Source organism: Mesoplodon bidens (genome assembly GCF_964165515.1).
Source record: "Mesoplodon bidens genome assembly, chromosome: 3".
NCBI lineage: Eukaryota > Metazoa > Chordata > Mammalia > Artiodactyla > Ziphiidae > Mesoplodon > Mesoplodon bidens.
Genome location: NC_138178.1, coordinates 16,470,337 through 16,488,202, shown reverse-complemented (window position 1 = coordinate 16,488,202; position 17,866 = coordinate 16,470,337).

The following is a 17,866-nucleotide window of genomic DNA, read 5'->3' as shown; positions in this document are numbered from 1 at the left end:
TATTATTTAGCCATAGAAAGGAAGAAAGCTCTAATACATGCTGTGACAGGGATGAACCTTGAAAACATTATGTTAAGTGAAATAAATCAGACATAAAAGGACAAATATTGTATGACTAATTATAGGAAATATCCTGACTAGGCAAAATTCATACAGACAAAATAGGTGAGAAGTTGCCTGGGGCTGGAAGGGATTGGAAAGGGGGAGCTATTGCTAATGGTTACAGAGTTTCTATTTGGGGTGATTAAAAATTTTGGAAATAGTGGTGATGGTTGCACAACATTGCAAATGTAAGTTTTTTCTTTGTAACTTTTTAAAAACTTTTTTTCCTAACTTTATTGAGATATAATTGATATGATATTGTGTAAGTTTAAGGTGTACAACAATGATTTTATCCATTCATATGCTGTAAAAAGACCGCCAGAATAAGGGTATTTAACACATCCATCACCTCACATAGTTAAAATTTCTTATGTAATTTGATGAGAACTTCTAAAACCTACTCTCTTAGCAACTTTGAAATATACAATACAGTATTGTTAACCACAGTCAACAGGCTGTACATCACTAGAACTTCATCTTACAACTGTAAAGTTTGTGCCCTTTCACCATCTTCACCCATTTACCCCACCCCCAGCCTATGGCAACCAGTCTGTTCTGTTGCTATGGGTTCAGTTTTCTTAGATTCCACATGAGTGAGATCATACAGTATTTGTCTCTCTTTGACTTATTTAACTTAGTATAATGCCCTCCAAGTTGATTTATTTTGTGGCAAGATTTCTTTTTTCATGGCTGAATAATATCCCTTCATATATATATGCCACATTTTCTTTATCCATTCATCTGTTGGTGGATGCTTAGGTTATTTCAGTGTCTTAGCTATTGGTAAATAATGCTGCAATGAAAATAGGGGTGCACATATCTTTTCAGATTAATATTTTAGTATCCTTTGGATGCATAACCAGAAGTGAAATTGCTGAATCATATGATAGTTCTATTCTTAATGTTTTGAGGAACCTCCATACTGTTTTCCATAGTAGCTGAACCAATTTACATTGCCACTAGCAGTGCGCAAGGACTCCCTTTTCTGCACATCCTTTCTGACACTTACCTTTTGCCTTTTTCATAATAGTCATTCTTAACAGGTGAAAGGTATTGTGACTTCTTAAAAATTTAATTTTATTTATTTTTGGCTGTGTTGGGTCTTTGTTGCTGTGTTCAGGCTTCCTCTAGTTTTGGCGAGCGGGGGCTACCCTTCGTTGCAGTGTGTGGGCTTCTCATTGTGGTGGCTTCTCTCATTGCGAGCACAGGCTCTAGGTGCGTGGGCTTCCGTAGTTGCAGCATGCAGGCCCTAGAGCGTGCAGGCTTCAGTAGGTGTGGCATACGGGCTCAGTTGTTGTGGCACGCGGGCTCTAGGGTGCGTGGGCTTCAGTAGTTGTGGCTCATGGGCTCTAGAGAGCAGGCTCAGTAGTTGTGGTGCAGGGGCTTAGTTGCTCCGTGGCATGTGGGATCTTCCTGGACCAGGGATCGAACCTGTGTCCCCTGTACTGGTAGACGGATTCTTAACCACTCTACCACCAGGGAAGTCCCTCATTGTGATTTTTGGTTTTTGTTTTTGTTTTTTTCTCTTCTTATTGAAGTGTAGTTGATTTATAATATTATATTAGTTTTAGGTGTACTGCATAGTGATTCAATATTTTTATATACTTCATTTAAAGTTACTATAAAATGTTGGCTATATTCCCTGTGCTGTACATTACATTCTTGTAGTTTACTTATTTTATACATAGTAGTTTATACCTCTTAATCCCCTTCCCCTATGTTGCCACTCCCCGAACCCCTTTCCCCAGTGGTAACCACTGGTTTGTTCACTGTATCTGTGAGCCTGTTTGTTTTGTTATATTCTTTCATTTGTTTTACTTTTTAGACTCCACATGTAAGTGAAACCATACAGTATTTGTCTTTCTCTATCAGACTGACTTCACTAAACATAATACCCTGTATTTCTGCCTAGCAACACAGATGGACCTGGACCTGTTTTGTGGCTTAGCATGTGATCTATCCTGGGGAACATTCCATGTACATTTGAAAAGAATGTACACATTCTTTTTCTATTTTTTCACTTTTTTCCCCCCTATTTTTGGAGATATCTATTCCAATGGTCTGATGTGTCATTAAAGGCCCCTGTTTCCTTACTGATTTTTTGTCTGGATGACCTGTCCATTGATGTAATTGGGGTGTTAAAGTTCCCTACTATAACTATTGTTGTCAGTTTCTACCTTTATGTCTGTTAATATTTGCTTTATATATTTAGGTAGTCCTGTATTAGGTGTATATATGTTTAAGAATGTTATATCCTCTTCTTGGATTGACCCCATTATCATTATATAGTACCCTTGTTTTTAGTTATAAACTTTGTTTGGAAGTCCATTATGTCTGAATGTGTATTGTTTCCATTTGCATGAAATATCTTTTTCCATGCCCTCACTTTCAGTCTCTGTGTATCTTTAGCTCTGAAGTGAATCTCTTATATGCAGCATATGGGTGGGTCTTGTTTTTTTATTCAATCAGCCATCCTATGTCTTTTAATGGAGCATTTAGTCCATTGACATTTGAAGTGATTATTGATAAGTATGCACTAATTGCTACTTCGTTACGTGTTTTCTGGTTTTTGTAGTTCGTTCTTTTATTCTCGTCCTTTATGGTTAGACAATTTTCTTTAGTATCGTGTTTGTGTTTCTTTCTCTAGTTTTTGTAAATGCGTTGTAGGCTTTTTTTTTTAAATTTATTTTTATTTTTAGCTGCGTTGAGTCTTCGTTGCTGCAGGTGGTCTTTCTCTAGTTGCGGCGAGTGGGGGCTACCGTTCCTTGGGTGTGGGCTTCTCATTGCAGTGGCTTCTCTTGTTGCAGAGCATGGGCTCTAGGCATGTGGGCTTTAGTAGTTGTGACACTCGGGCTCAGTAGCTGTGGCACATGGGCTTAGTTGCTCTGCGGCATGTGGGGTCTTCCTAGACGAGGGCTCAAACCCGTGTTCTCTGCATTGGCAGGCAGATTCTTAACCACTGTGCCACCAGGGAAGTCCCTGTTGTACGTTTTTGATTTGTGGTTAACATGGGGTTCATATATGTTGACCTATAACTATACTTGTTTTAAACCAATAACTTAAGTTCAAACACATTCTAAAAGATATGTTTTTTACTACCCTCTCCACTTTTTGTTTTTGACGTCATACTTTACATCTTCATGTCTACTGTTTATTGTAGTTATGTTTGTTTTATAATTTGTCTTTTAACCTTTATACTAGTTTATTTAAGTGATTGATCCACAGCCTTTACTGTATATTTGCCTCTATTGGAATTTTTCCTTTCCTATAATTTCTTGTCTTGTAGCCTTTTCTTTTTCACTTAAAGAAGACCCTTTAATACTTCTTGTCAGATAAGTTTAGTATTGATGAACTCTCTTAGTTTTTGCTTGTCTGAGAAGCTCTTTATCTCCTTCAATTCTGAATGATAACCTTGATGGGTAGAGTATCCTAGGTTGTGGTTTTTCTCTTTCAGCACTTGAAACGTTTCTGCAGAAAAATGTGATAGTTTTATGTCATTCCCTTTTCTTGCTGCCTTTAAAATTACCTCTAACTTTTGCCATTTTAATTATGATATGTCTTGGTGTGGGTCTCTTTGGGTTCACCTTGTTTGAGATTCTCTGTGCTTCCTGTACTTGGAAATCTGTTTCCTCCTTCAGGTTTGGGAAGTTTTCAGCTTATAATATCCATTTTCAACCCCTTTCTCTCTTTTCCTTCTGGGACCTCTATAATGTGAATGTTAGTACACTTGAAGCTTCAAGGGAAGCTTGAAGTGATTGGGTGATTTCCATTAGTCTATGTTCCAGATTGCTTATGCATTCATTCTTCTGTATCACCTAATCTGCTGTTAATTCCTACTAGTATACTCTTCAGCTCTTATAGGTTTTCATTTTCTAGTTCTTTGTTAAAATTCTCACTGTGTTCATCTATTCTTTTCCCAAGTTCAGTTAGCATTCTTTTACTATTGCTTTGAACTCTTTCAGGTAAATTATTTATCTGTTTCATTAGGGTTTTTTTTCAAGGGCTGTTTTTCATTATTTGAAACATATTCCTCTGTCTTTTCATTTTGTTTAATTTTTCTGTCTCTATGAAATTAAGTGAAACCATTACCTATCCTGGTCTTGAAGGTGTGTCCTTCTGTGAATGTCCCTATGTAGTCTGCATGTACCCAGCAGATTTGGTGCGAACTGGATCTAAAGTGAACATGGGCTGCGTCTTCCCTAGGGGTGTGCTGGCAGCCACCACCCTGGTGGGAGGTGGGGCTGGAGTTGGAGGGCCTAGAGCTAGAGCCAGGTGCAAGCTGGGCTTCTCTGCTCAGTGGCTGTTACAGCCCTATGGGATGGGGGCCCAAGAGGCTGGAGCAGAACCCCTGACGGAGTTGGGTTTCTCCTGGTGTGATGGTAGTCTCCTCCTTGGTTAGGGTTGTGGCCAGGGCCTGAGGGCTTGGGGCTTCACTTCTTTGCTGGTTTCACTTTTTCACCCAGTATGCATGCCTTGGTTAGAGGCTGGGTTGGTGCCCACCTCTGAGCTGGCCCTACCCCCTCCCAAGTGTGCATAGGGACTGGTGCCCTGGAGTTAGCCTCACTTCCTCCTGAGTGTATGCACCAAAGCACAGGCTGGCAGTGGCTGTCTCCAACCTGTTCAGAGGCAGGGCTGGCATCTCTTCAAGTGTGCACACTCTTGTTGGCAATGGCAGCCTCCACATTAGTGGGGAGCAGCGCTGGGGAAAGAGGGGCTGGAACAGGAGCCTGGTGTACAGGCTGGGGGCCATGCTGGAGGGGTCCTTGCAAGCTGGCCAGGGCCCCAGGCAGTCTTCAGTCTGCTGCCTTTGTGCTGTGATTGAGAGTAAGTGGGTCTGTGCATGGACTCTTCAAAAGCAGAGCCTCGGTTTCTTACACCCCTGTAAGTGCCACTGATTTTCAAACCAGCTTAGGGGGTTCCTCTTCCCAGAACTGTACCCCAGGGTTGGGGTTCCTAATAGGTGACTCAAAACCCTCCCCAGGGAGGATCCCAGTGCTGGTGATAGCCCTCTCCTCTTCTGGGTCCCCTGCCAAGGGTACGGGTCCTGACCAGAACACTTCTCACCCCCACCCCCCAGACTGGAACCAGACTCTGTGTAGATCTTTCTTTACGTCCCTGGTCGTAGAAGAGCCGTTCTGCCAGTCTCCAGGTCATTTTCAGCAAGAGTTGCTCCACATGTAGTTGTATTTTTGATTTGTTTATGAAGGGGAGGTAGGCTTGATGTCCTGCTCTGCTATCTTGATCTCTATCTCACTGTGGCTTTGATTTGCATTTCCCTGATGATTAGTGATGATGACCACATTTCATGTACCTTTGGCAATTTGAATCTCTTTTTGAATAAACGTCTATTCAGGTCTTCCCATTTTTAAATGGATTATTTTTACCTATACATTTTTTGCCATTGAGTTACATGAGTTCTTTATGTATTCTGGATATTAACTGCTTATCAGATATGTGGCTTGCAGATATTTTCTCCCATTCTGTTGGTTGCCTTTTCATATCGTTGATTGTTTCTTTCACTGTGCAGAAGCTTTACGGTTTGTTGTAGTCCCACTTATTATTTTTTTGCTTTTGTTGCTTATACTGTAGTTGTCATAAAGTATAATCCATAAAATTATTGCCAAGACCAGTGTCAAGGAACTTTTCCCCTTTGTTTTCTTCTAGGAGTTTTATGGTTTAAGGTCTTACATTTAAGTTGTTAATCCACTTCAAGTTCATTTTTGAGTGGTAGAAGATAGGAGTCCAGTTTCATTCTTTTGCCTGTGAATATCCAGTATTTCCACCACCATTTATCGGAGAGACTGTCTTTTCTCCATTGAGTATTCTTGGCGCTTTTGTTAAATATTACTTGACAATATATGTGATGACTTATTTCTGGGCTCTTGATTCTGTTCCATTGGTCTTTTTATGCCAGTACCATTCCACTTGGAATACTATAGTATTTGTAGTGTACTTTGAAATCAGGAAGTGTGATGCTTCCAGCTTTATTCTTCTTTCTCAGGATTGCTTTGGCTATTCAGAGTCTTCTGTGGTTCCATAAGAATTTGAGATTTTTTTTTTCTTTTCTGTAGAAAATACCATTAGAATCTTGATAGAGACTGCATTGAACCTGTAGATTGCTTTGGGTTGTCTGGATATTTTAACAATATTAATTCTTCCAGTTCATGAAAAGAGTATATCTTTTCATTTATTTGTGTTGTTTTTAATTTCTTTCACCAACATATTACCATTTGCAGTGTACAGATCTTTCACCTCCTTGGTTAAATTTATTCCAAAGTATTTTATTGTTTTCAATGTTATTATAAATGAGTTTGTTTTCTTTATTTAATTTTTGGATAATTTGTTGTTAATGAAGAGAAATGCCACTGATTTTTTTATGTTGATTTTTTTATCCTGTAACTTTCCTGAATTCACTTACTAGTTTGGTGGAGTCTTTAGGATTTTCTACATATAAGATCATGTCATCTCTAAGTAGGCAGTTTTACTTCTTCCTTTCTGATTTGCATGCCATCTATTTTAATTTCTTGCCTGATTCCTCTGGCTAGGTCTTTTAGTACTGTATTAAATAAGAGTGGTGAGAGTGGACATTCTTGTCTTGAATTTCTTGATCTCAGATAAAAAAGCTTTAAACTTTTCACCACTGAGTATATGTTAGCTGTGGGTTTGTCACATATGGCCTTAGTTATGTCAAGATATATTCCTTATAAATGCAGTTTGTTTAGTATCTTTATCATGAAAGGATGTTGAATCTTGTCACATGCTTTTTCTGCATCTATTGAGATGATCATGTGGTTTTTGTCCTTCATTTTGTTAATATGGTATATTACACTGATTGATGTTCATGTGCCAAAACATCCTTGCATCCCAGGAATAAGTTTTAATTGGTCCTAATATATAATTGTTTTAATATGTTATTGAACGTTATTGAATTCATTTTGCTAGCATTTTGTTGAGTACTTTTACATCAGTATTCATCAGGGATACTGGTCTTCTTAGTCATATAATTAATTAAGATGCATTAATTACCTCTTTACTTTTTTTGAAGAATTTGAGGAGGATTTGTGTTAATTCTTCATTAAATGTTTGGTAGAATTCACTAGTGAAGCTGTCTGGTCCTGGAGTTTTCTTTGTTGGGAAGTTTTTGATTACTGCTTCAATTCCCTTACTAGTTACAGTTTTGTTTAGATTTTTAAATTTTTTTCCAGATTCAATGTGGACAGGTTGTATATTTCGAGGACTTTTTCCATTTTCTAGATTACCCAATTTGTTGCCATATAATTGTTCATAGTATTCTCTCACATTCCTTTTTATTTCTGTGGCATCAGTTGTAGTGTCCCCTCTTCATGTTTAATTTTAGTAATTTGGGTCTTCTCTGTTTTCTTCTTAGCCTATCTAGCTAATAAAGTTTTGTCAATTTTGTTGATCTCCAACAACCAATCTTCATTTTATTGATTTTCTCTACTGTTTTACTATTCTCTGTGTATCTCTGCCCTAATCTATATTATTTCTTTCCTTCTGCTAGCTTTGGGTTAATTTGTTCTTCTTTTACTAGTTTCTTAATATATAAAGTTAGGTTGTTGATTTTGTAATCTTCAACGTAAGAATTTGCAGCTCTAAATTTCCCTCTTAACACTATTTTAACTGCATTCCATAATTTTTGCAATGTTGTGTTTTCATTTGTCTCTCGATATTTTCTAATTTTCCTTGTGATATCTCCTTTAAAAAGTGAAATATAATTGACATACATTGTATAAGTTTAAGGTATACAATGTGTTGATTTATATATTGCAATATGATTACCACTGCAGTGTTAGCTAACACCACTGTCACACCACATAATTATCATTTCTTTTTGAAGTGAGGACAATTAAGATCTGGTCTCTTAGCAACTTAGAACTTTATAATATAGTATTACTGAGTATAATCACTATAGTGCATTAGATCTCCAAAATTTATTCATCTACTAGTTGCAAGTTTATACCCTTAAACAACATCTCCCCAATTCCCCTACCCTCAGTCCCTGGTAAACACCATTTACTTTCTATTTCTATGAGTTAGGCTTTTTAAGTTCCAAATATAAGTGAGGTCATATGGTATTTGTCTTTCTGTCTGACTTGGCTTACTTAGCATAATGCCCTTACGGTTTGTCCGTGTTATCACAAATAGCAGGACTTCATTCTTTCTCATGGCTGAATAATATTTTGTGTGTGTGTGTATACACACACCCCACATCTTCTTTATCCATTCATCTGTTGATGGAGACTTAGGTTGTTTCCGTATTTTGTTTATTGTGACTAATGCTGCAACGAACATGGTACTGTTCTATCTCTTGGATATCCTGTTTTTATTTCCTTTGGATATATACCCAGAAGTGGGATTGCTGGGTCATATAGTAATTATATTTTTAATTTTTTGAGGAACCTCCATACTGTTTTCCATAGTGTATGTACCAATTTACATTTCCACCAACATTACACTAAGGTTGAAGGTGTCCCCTTGTATGTAGCTAGTCTGCAAAGATTGGGAGAGCTGGATGTTCTTTCAAATGCCTGCATTTCAACAGAAGGCATAAAAACTAACAGGGAAACGTACAAAGGAAAAAAAATAATCTCCAGAAAACAGAAACAGATCTGTGACGTATAATTCAAAATAAAAGTCTTATAGATGCTCAAATAGGAAAGTAAATGCAGTAAGGTAATCAGTGTATAAATAAAATGAGACAATCACAAAGAGACAGAAACCATAAAAAGGAATCAAACAGATTCTGGAGCTGAAGAATACTTTAACTGAATTAAAAATTCACTAGATGGTTCAACAGCACACTGGGACCAGGAAGAAGAACAAATGGATCAGTGAACTGGAAGATAGGCCATTTCAAGTGACCAACTCGGGGACAAAAAGGAAAAAGAATGAAGAAAAATGAAGGGATTTATGGGGCACCATCAAGTGGACATATGCTTTGTAGGAGTCCTGAAATGAGAAGAGAGAAGAAGGCAGAGGATCTGTCATGGACTGAACTGTGCCCCCTACCCCTGGCCTCCGCAAATTCCTGTTTGAAGCCCTAACCCCCAATGTGACTGTATTTGAAGGTGGGGCCTTTAAGAAGGTAATTATGATTAAATGAGGTCATGAGGATAGAGCACTAATCTTTTAGAACTGATTGTTCTTATAAGAAGAAGAAACAGAGTCTTCTCTTTGTATGAGCCCTGAGGAAAGGCCATGTGAGGACACAGTGAGAAGACAGCTCCTTGCAAGCCAGGAATAGAGGCCAGAAACCAACCCTGATGGCACCTTGATCTTGGACTTTTTGCCCCTAGAACTGTGAGAAAATGCATTTTTGTTGTTTAAGCAACCCAGTCTGTGGTATTTTGTTATGGCAGCCCAAGCAGACTAATACTGATTTTGGTACCAAGATGTGGGGTGCTGTTACTACAAATACCTAAAAATCTGGAAGTGGTTTTAGAATGAGGTGATGGGTCAAAGCTGGAAGAGTTAGATTGATTTGAAGGAACTATAAGCAAAAATAAATCAAAACTTGAAGATATAAAAATTCTCAACCTCTCAGTATTGCCAAAAATGAGAAAGTGTGTTCTGGAGAGAACCCCAAGGGTGTGGCTGGACAGTCACTCCATAGAGATTACTCATGGATTTAATCAGCCATCTCAACTGAAGCCAGGAATAGAGGTGGGATTATACCAGCAGAAAAGGAGATGAAAGAAAGCAAGGCTTTCAGACTTCTTTCAGTATCAGCAGACCATAAAGCTATTTAGCTGCATACAACTTTATCCTTCAAGAAAAGGGAAGAATGACCCCAAAGCCAATTCAGAGATCATCAGGGCTGCCACACCTACCACAAATCCAGTGCATACAGGCCCAGTGAACAAGGCTGTTTCCTCCTCGGTTTCAGAGAGTGGAGCCACTTCCTCAGTTTCTACAAACCAGGCTGCTGCTGCAAAGAGCCACAGGCATGGGGCTACTGCTTAGGGGTGTGGGGGTAATTTTGCCTTCCCAGTGGGTATGGAGGGTAGAACACCCAGCAAAAGAGGATTATCTTTGAGCCTTAAGGTCTAGTGGAATATGCATTGCTAGGTTTTTGTCCTTCCGGGGACACAGCACCATTTTCTGTTTCCCAGTTTCCTCCTTTTGGCATGGGAATGCCTATCCTATGCTTGTCCCATCACTGTATTTTGTAAGCAGATAACCTGTCTAGTTTAACAGGTTCAAAGCTGGAGAGAAATTTCGTCTCCAGATGAATTGTTCCTAAAATCTCATACCTTTTGAGATGATATTTAGATGAGACTTTGGACTTGGAATTGATACTGGAATGGGTTAAAACGTTGGGGCTGTTGGGATGTGGTGTATTTTTCATGTGAGAAGAACATGAACTTTTGGGGGTCAGGAGGCAGAATGTTATGAACCAAACTGTGTACTGCCCCATTCATATTTAGAGCCCTAATCTCTTGATGTCACTGTGTTTGGAGATGGGGCCTTTAAGGAGATAATTAAGGTTAAGTGAGTCATAAGGTGGTGTCCTTATACAAAGAGGAAAAAACCCCAGTGAGCTCTGCTGTACACAGAGGAAAGGCCATGTGAGGACACAGTACGAAAGCAGCTGTCTACAAGCCAAGAAGAGAGGGTTCACTAGAAATCAACCTTGACAACACCTTAATCTTGGACTTAGTGCCTCTAGAACTGTGAGAAAATAAATGTGTTGTTAAGACACCTACTCTGGTATTTTGTTATGGCAGAAATAGCAGACTGATAAGCCTATCTGAAGAAATTATGGCTGAAAAAATCACCAATTTGAGGAAATGGACATAGAAATGCAAGAAATTTAACAAATTCCAAATAGGATAAAACCAGAGAGTCACATTGAGACATATAATCAAACTCAAGAGACAAAGAGTGGATCTTGAAAACAGCATGAGAAAAGTGACTTGTAAAAGGGAGCTGCTTGCTGTAGGATGATCAGCAGATTTCTCAGCAGAAACCTTAGTGGTCAGAAGGGAGTGTGATGAGATTTTCAAAGCATTGAATGAAAAAACACCAAGAATATTATATCATATTGCAAAGCTGTTGTTCAAATGGGAAGGAGAAAACAGAGCTTTCCTAGATAGACAAAAGCTGAAGGATTTCCTCACCACTGGACTTTCCCTGTAAGAAATGCTAAAGGAAGTGCTTTGAGTTGAAATGAAAGGATGCCTGACAACAGCATGGGACCATATGAAAATAAAAAGCTCTCTGGTAAAGGTGAGTATATAGACAAATAGAGGATACTGTGGTATTATTGTAGTGTTGGTACATAAATCACTTGTAATTATGGTATAGGGTTCAAAAGATGAATGTATTATAGCAAATCTATGTTATGGGCACACAATATAAAAATATGTAACTTGTGACATCAATAACTGGAAGAGTGGAGACATGAAACAGTTTTTGTATGCAGTTGAATTTAAGTTGTTCATTTAAAATAGATTATTTTAACTTTAAGATTTAAAAATTTTTATTTTACATTGAAGTATGTTGATTAACAATGTGTTAATTTCAGGTGTACAGCAAAGTGATTCAGTTATACATATACATGTTTTTATTCTTTTTCAGATTCTTTTCCCATTTAGGTTATTACAGAATACTGAGCAGAGTTCCCTGTGCTATACAGTAGGTCCTTGTTGGTTATCTATTTGAAATATAGCAGCGTGTACATGTGAATCCCAAATTCCCAATCTGTCCCTCCCCCCAACCCTTCCACTCCCTGGTAACCATAAGTTTGTTCTCTAAGTCTGTGAGTCTGTTTCTGTTTTGTAAATAAGTTCATTTGTATCTTTTTTTTCTTTTTTAAGATTCCACACGTTAAGTGCTATTGTCTTTCTCTGACTTACTTCACTTAGTATGGTAATCTCCACGTCCATCCCTGTTGCTGCAAATGGCATTATTTCATTCTTTTTAATGTCTGAGTAATAATGTACCACATCTTCTTTATCCATTCAGCTGTCGATGGACATTCAGGTTGCTTCCATTTCCTGGCTATTGTAACAGTGCTGCAATGAACACTGGGGAGCATCTATCCTTTTGAACTATGTTTTTTCTCCAGATATATGCCCAGGAGTGGGATTGCTGGATCCTATGGTAGCTCTATTTTTAGTTTTTTAAGGAACCTCCATACTGTTCTCCATAGTGGCTGTTATCAATTTACATTCCCACCAACAGTGCAGGAGGGTTCCCTTTTCTCCACACTCTCTCTGGCATTTATTGTTCGTAGATTTTTTGATGATGGCCATTCTGACTGGTGTGAGGTGATATCTCATTGTAGTTTTGATTTGCATGTCTCTAGTAATTAGTGGTGTTGAGCATCTTTTCATGTGCCTCTTGACCACCTGTAAGTCTTCTTTGCAGAAATGTCTATTTAGGTCTGCCCATTTTTTGATTGGGTTGTTTGTTTTTTTGACACTGTGCTGTTTGTAAATTTTGGAGACTAATCTGGTTAGTCTAATCTGCTGGTTCTTCCAGCACCGTTTTTCTTTCTCACAATTGCTTTGGCTATGCGGGGTCTTTTGTGTCTCCAAAGTTTTAGATTTTTTTGTTGTAGTTCTGTGAAAAATGCCACTGTAATTTGATAGTGATTGCATTGAATCTGTAGATTGCCTCAGGTAGTATAGTCATTTTGACAATATTGATTCCTCCAATCCAAGAGCATGGTATATCTTTCCATCTTTTTGTGCCATCTTCGATTTCTTTCATCAGTGTCTTACAGTTTTCAGAGTACAGGTCTTTTATTTCCTTAGGTAGGTTATTCATAGATATTTTATTCTTTTTGATGAAATGGTAAATGGGATTGTTTAACTTCTCGTTTTGATCTTTCATTGTTAATGCAACAGATTTCTGCTTATTAATTTTTTATCCTGCAACTTTACTGAATTTATTGATGAGCTCTAGTAGTTTTCTGGTGGCATCTTTAGGATTTTCTATGTATAGTTTCATGTCATCTGCAAACAGTGACAGTTTTACTTCTTCTTTTCCAATTTGGATTCCTTTTATTTTTCTTCTCTGATTGCCTTGACTAGGACTTCCAAACCTGTGTTCAATAAAAGTGGTGAGAGAGGACATCCTTGTCTTGTTCCTGATCTTAGAGGAAATGCTTTCAGCTTTTTCACTGCTGAGTATGATGTTAGCTGTAGGTTTGTCATACATGGTCTTAATTATGTTGAGCTATGTTCCCTGTATGCCCACTTGCTGGAGAGTTTTTATCATAAATGGGTGTTGAACTTTTTCAAAAGCTTTCTCTGTATATATTGAGATGGTCATGTGGCTTTTATTCTTTGATTTGCTGATGTGGTGTATCATACCAATTGATTTGTGGATATTGAAAAATCCTTGAATCCCTGGGATAAATCCCACTTGATCATGGTGTATGATCCTTTTAAGGTATTGTTGGATTCAGATTGCTAGTATTTTGTTGAGGATTTTTGCATCTGTGTTCATCAGTGATAACTGGCCTGTAACTTTCTTTTTTTATGGTATCTTTAACTTGTTTTGGTATCAGGATGATGGTGGCCTCATAAAATGACTTTGGGAGTATTCCTTCCTCTGTGATATTTTGGAATAGTTTCAGGATAGGTGTAACTCTTCTCTAAATGTTTGATAGAATTTGACTGTGAAGCCATCTGATCCTGGACTTTTGTTTGTTGAAATCACAGTTTCAATTTCAGTACTTGCAATTGGTCTGTTCATATTTTTTATTTCTTCTGGTTCAGCCTTGGGAGACTGTACCTTTCTAAGAACTTGTCCATTTCTTCCAAGTTGTCCATTTGATTGGCTTATACTTGCTTATAATAGCCTCTTATGATCCTTTCTATTTCTGTGGTGTCCACTGTAACTTCTTTTTCATTTCTAATTTTATTGATTGGGGCCCTCCTTTTTTTTCTTGATGAGTCTTGCTAAAAAGGTTTATCAATTTCATTTATCTTTTCAAAGAACCAGCTTTTAGTTTCATTGATATTTTCTTTTCTTCATTTCTGTTTCATTTATTTCTGCTCTGATCTTTATGATTTCTTTCCTTCTACTAATTTTGGGTTTTGTTTGTTCTTTCACTAGTTGCTTTAGGTGTGACATTAGGTTTTTTATTTGTGATTTTTCTTGTTTCTGGAGGTAAGATTATATTGCTTTAAACTTCCCTCTTAGAACTTTTTACTGTGTCCCATAGGTTTTGGATTGTCATGCTTTCATTTTGATTGTCTCTAGGTATTTTTTGGTTTCCTCTTTGATTTCTTCAGTGAGCCTTGGTTGTTTAGTAGCACACTGTTTAGCCTCCATGTGCCTGTGTTTTTTAGTTTTTTTATTTTTCTTGTAGTTGACTTCTAATCTCATGGCATTGTGATATGAAAAGATGCTTGTTGGTATGATTTAAATTTTCTTAAATTTACTGGGGCTCGATTTGTGGCCCAGCATGTGATCACTCCTGGAGAATGTTCTATGTGCACATGAGAAGAATGTATATTCTGCTTTTGGATGGAATGCTCTATAAATATCAGTTAAGTCCATCTGGTCTAATGTGTCATCTAGGCCTGTGTTTCCTTTTTGATTTTCTGTCTGGATGATCTGTCCATTGATGAAAGTGGGGTGTTAAAGTCCCCCACTGTTATTGTGTTACGGTCAATTTCTCCCTTTATGGATGTTAGTATTGGGTTAGCTAAAAAGTTCGTTCAGGTTTTTCCATATTACAGAAAAATGCGAACGAACTTTTTGGCCAACTCAATATTTGCCTTACATATTGAGGTGCTCCTATGTTTGGTGCATATATATTTACAATTGTTATATCTTCTTCTTGGATTGATGCCTTGATCATTATGTAGTGTCCTTCTTTGTCTCTTAAGTCTTTATTTTAAAGCCTATCTTGTCTAATAGGAGTATTGCTACTCCAGCTTTCGTTTGATTTCTATTTGTATGGAATACCTTTTTCCATCCCCTCACTTTCAGTCTGTATGTGTCCCTAGATCAGAAGTGGGTCTCTTGTAGACATAATGTATATGGGTCTTGTTTTTGTATCCATTCAGCCAGCTTATGTCTTTTGCTCAGAGCATTTAATCCATTTACATTTAAGGTATTTATCAATGTGTATGTTCTTACTGCCATTTTGTTAATTGTTTTGGATTTGTTCTTGTAGGTCTTTCTTCCCTTCCTCTTTCGTTCTCTTGTGATTTGGATGACTAATTTTAGTGTTATGTTTGGATTCCTTTTTCTTTTGTGTGTGTGTTTATCTATTGTAGATTTTTGGTTTGCAGTTACCATGAGGTTTGGATATAGCCATCTATATATAATCAAGATTGTTGTAAGTTGCTGGTCTTTTAATTTTAGATGCAATTTCAATATCCTGCATTTGTGCTCTCCTCACAATTGCTGGTTTTGATATCATATTTGTGTGCAGCTGATTTCCTACCTTTATATTTGCTTTTCCAATCGTAATTTTCTTGTTTCTATTTGTGGCCTTTTCTTTTCTGCTTAGATAATTTCCTTTAGCATTTGTTGCAAAGCTGGTCTGGTGGTGCTGAATTCTCTTAGCTTTTGCTTGTCTGTAAAGCTTTTTGATTTTTCCTTCGAATCTGAATGAGAAACTTGCTGGGTAGAGTATTCTTGATTGTAGGTTCTTCCCTTTCATTACTTTAAATATATTGTGCCACTCCCTTTTGCCCTGTGGAGTTTCTGCTGAGAAATCAGCTCATAACCTTATGGGAGTTCCTTGTATGTTATTTGTTGCTTTTCCCTTATTGCCTTTAATATTTTCCTTTGTCTTTAATTTTTGTCAAGTTCATTACCGTGTGTCTTGGCGTGTTCCTCCTCGGGACTCTGCACTTCCTGGACTTGGGTGACTGCTTCCTTTCCTATATTAGGGAGGTTTCCAGCTATTATCTCTTCAAGTATTTTCTCAGGTCCTTTCTCTCTTCTCCTTCTGGGTACCCTAGAATACAAATGTTGGTGTTTTAATGTTGTCCCAGAGGTCTCTAATACTGTCTTCATTTCTTTTCATTCTTTTCTCTTTATTCTGATCGGTGGCGGTAATTTCCACCATTCTGTCTTCCAGCTCACTTATCCGTTCTTCTGCCATCGATTCCTTCTAGTGTATTTTTCAGTTAAGTTATTGTATTGTTCATCTCTTTGTTCCTTAGTTCTCCTAGGTCTTTGTTAAGCATCTCTTGTATCCTCTCGATCTGTGCCTCCATTTTTTTTTCCGAGATCTTGGATCATCTTCACTATCATTACTCTGAATTCGTTTTCTGGTAGATTGGCTATCTCCAATTCACTTAGTTCTTCTGGGGTTTTGTTACTTCACCTGGGACATATTCCTCTGCCATGTCATTTTATGTAACTTTGATTGAGGTTTCTGTTCTGCAGGCTCCAGAATTATAGTTCTTCTTCCTTCTGCTGTCTGCCCTCTGGTGGATGAGGCTGTTTAAGAGGCTTGTGCAGGCTTCCCAGTGGGAAGGACTGATTCCTGCCCACTGGTGGGTGGAGCTGGGTCTTGTTCCTTGGTTGTTTGGCCTAAGGTGTCCCAGGACTGGAGCCTACAGGCTGTTGGGTGGAGCTAGGTTTTTGGGAGAAAATGGTGGCCTCCAGGAGTGCTAATGCCAATGAGTACTCCCAAGAACTACCACTGCCAGTGTCTTGTCCCTGCAGTGGGCCACAGCCATCCCCGGCTCTGCTGGAGACCCTCCAATACTAGTAAGTGGGTTTGGCCCAGTCTCTTATGAAGTCACTGCTTTTTTCCCTGGGTCATGGTGTGCAGGAGGCCTTGTGTGTGCCCTCCAAGAGTAGAGTTTTTGTTTCCCCAAGTCCTGTGGAATTCCTGTGATCAAACCTCACCGGTCTTCAAAGCCAGATCCTCTGGGGTCTCCTCCTCCTGTTGCCAGACCTCAAGGCTGGGAAGCCTCATGTGGGCCTCAGGACTTTCATTCTGGTGGGAGAACTTCTGTGGTATAATTATTTTCCACTTTATGAGTTGCCCACCCGGCAAGTATGGGAGTTGATTTTATCACCCTCCTACTGTCTCATTGTGGTTTCTTCTTTCTTTGTGAATGTAGGTTATCTTTTTTGTTAAGTTCCAGCATTTTTTTGTAAGTGGTTATTTAGAAGTTAGTTGTGATTTTGGTGTTTTTGTAAGAAGGGGTGAGCTTGGCGTCTTTCTATGCTGCCATTTTGACACTTTCTCCTGACCATTATTATTTCAAACATTAAGATGTTTGATGTAGTCCCTGATATCATAAAGAAAGTAGCTATAGCGTGGCCAAGATGGCAGAATAGAAGTACCCTAAGCTCACCCCCACTCAGGAGCACACCAAAGTCCAACACTCTGCAGAACGATCAGTGTTGAAAAAGACTGAAACCTACCAGAAAGATCCCCTACAATTAAAGACATAAAACAAGGCACATAGGAGGGGCTGATTTGTGATATAATCAAATCCCATGTCCCCCAGGTGGGTGACCGACCAACTGGAGCATAATTGTATTAGATTTTTTCACAGGAGTGAGAGTTCTGAGTCCCACATCAGGCCCCCTAGCCTGGGGGGTCTGGCACTGGGAAAAGGAGCCCCCAGAGCATTTGGATATGAAGGCCAGCAGGGCTTGAGTGCAGAAGCTACACAGGATTGGGGAAAACAGACTTCATTCTTAAAAGAGTACACATAAAACCTCATGCGCACTGGGACCAAGGGCAAAAGCAGTAATTTGATAGGAGCCTGGGCCAGACATACCTGATGGTCTCAGAGGGTCTCCT